Source organism: Cyprinodon variegatus, unplaced genomic scaffold, assembly GCF_000732505.1.
Source record: "Cyprinodon variegatus isolate N-32 unplaced genomic scaffold, C_variegatus-1.0 Scaffold17, whole genome shotgun sequence".
Lineage (NCBI taxonomy): Eukaryota > Metazoa > Chordata > Actinopteri > Cyprinodontiformes > Cyprinodontidae > Cyprinodon > Cyprinodon variegatus.
Genome location: NW_015150470.1, coordinates 2,362,844 through 2,365,333, shown reverse-complemented (window position 1 = coordinate 2,365,333; position 2,490 = coordinate 2,362,844).

Sequence of the window (2,490 nt, the reverse complement as noted above, 5' to 3'; positions counted from 1 at the left end):
AAAACAAAACTACATAAAGCAAAGCGCAACTACATTAAGGAAAACACAATTACATTAACCTTTACCATCTTCTGCTCTGGAGTGTAAACGCTTCGCCTATGAGAAAAAGGAGCAGCGCATGAACCGAACGCAACACACGCGAACCGAACCGAGACAGTCGAACCGAACGGTTCGGACGGTTTTCATAAACCGTTCCATCCCTATTAGGAACGTTCTTATTTTCAGAAAAATAAATAGTAAATAGGCTCCTGTTTTAAAAAGCTTTAATAATAATTGACATAAAAACATAACAAGCGGAACAAAAGTAAGAATTTTCTGCAACTGCATTTGTGATTTTCTATTCTGATGATGGGCAGCAGGGGTATCAATGGCTTACTTATTGAAAATTAAATCTTTTTACTCTTTTTGAAAAACATCTCCTCCCCCCAAAAGAAAGGTTACAAAAGAATGTTGTTCACCAGCCTTATGTTATTGTAGCCAGGACTAAGAACGTACGAACAGAGGTGGTTATGTTGCGGTAAAATGATTGTTGCTGAATACTTACAAACGTGCTAAAGTAAAACATGTTTAAAATATGTGACACATAAAAGACAGCTGTTTGAATATCAATTGCACAGTGCAAGTTTAATAAAATGGGTAATAGTAGGAGCCCAAGGATCATTTTGAAAAGTGTATAAAAAATTATTAATGACCCCCTGAACAAATAAAGAATAATAAAACTACCAGTTACGGTGCGTGTGTCTATGGGTGTTCATAATATATCAATTATTGAATGCTCTCTGAGGTAGAACCCTCAGGACTAAATAGATAACTATGAAGACAGTGAGGGAGATCAAATGTGCTAAAATAGGAGTTAATGAAGAAAAAAAGAAAGGTACAAAAAGCCTTGCGTTCAGTAACACTATAAGGCTGGAGGTCTGTAACGAAGATCACAGCATCTCTAGTTGTCACTGAATGAGCAGAGCTGTTCTAACATAGGACAGAATAACAGCTATTCAGCATTTCTGAGTCGAGCTCCAACCTCATCCAAGACGAATCCAAACCTAACCGAAGCTGAGGCTTCTTGGGTATCATTTAGACTATTTCTGGTCTGCTTCTCTTGCTGGTTGTCATGTTTGCAGGCTGTTGTTATTTTGCAAACATATTAATAGATTAAACTGTGTTTCCTACCTTGAGATGCCCTGGCCACTGCTACTCCAGATCCGTGGACTGTTTATTTTAGATAAAGGCTTTTTGAGTAATTCCACTCTCTGTATTGCCTGAATACTGGGTCCCTCTGTTCTGAGTCATGACAAATTCTTAAGTATTTAGGAAAGATTTTGTTACGTCTGAATTTATGCTTTCTTTAAAATACCAGAATTTGTAAATAATTTTATATTTTTTCTGTTTCATTAAATTAGTTTTGAATAGGGTTGCCAACCCTATTTTCTGAAAAGAAAAAAAGGGACACCTCATGACCCGATTGCCTTTACCTCTCCTGGCCCCCATTTTACTCAAGTCTGCATTGAATTAGATGCATATGATATGAACACATGGAAAACAAATTATTATCCAGCAATGAACTTTACTTTAAACTGTTAAAACGAATATAAAACAATAAATAAATAGTGCACATTTTGGTGCAACAGCAAACTTGTAAACATATTTGTGCCTTATATGCAAAGATCATAAGCTGAAATTGTAAAACAGAAAAAAATTCTTTGGCTAAATGCCACATATTGTGGCGATAGCTTACGTTTTCCACTTGGATTTCCTCTGAGCTCTTGCAGCAGTGAGGAGTTGTTTGTCTTTGAGTGCTGCAGAGTAAAGCTGAATAAAGGAGCATCAGCATTTAAATGACTCTGTTCGTCCCCCATACTGCTCTGTTGTGTCCCGCTATCTTCTCCGTGAGTAACAGTTGGCTCGACCAATGGGATGAGAGGATTCTGGATCGTTACATATATGTTGTCAGATCATTGTTCACAACGCAGGACAGGGCCCAGGAACAAGTTTACCTAAGTTTTGTTCTTCATTTTCCATTAGCTTTTTACTTACTATTTTTTTTTTACTCTCACAGTAATACGAGACAAAGTGTGTTTATTTTCAAGTGAATACGGGACAAGTACTTCTATTTCTAAATACGGAACGATTCCGTTTTTCAAGGGACCGTTGGCAAACCTAGTTTCGAATTTTAATCAGATGTTGTGATTATTTACCCAGTACTTGAGTAGGCTTCTTACTGAATATTTTCTAACCTTACTTGAGTCATTTCTTGGTTGGTTAATTATTTACTCCTTTACTTGAGTAATAATATGTTGAAGTAGTGTAAATATCACTCAAGTATCAATTTTAACAACTCTATCCCCCATTAAAAAATTAGAAAGACGCTGATTTTTTCCCCTCCAGCCCTTTAGCTGACAGTAGTATGCTTAAAGTGGGAAACAGTAAAGTCCTGGAACCATGGACTTGTCATGATGGGTTTTAGGTTCTTAGCCCACGTGCAGAACACAA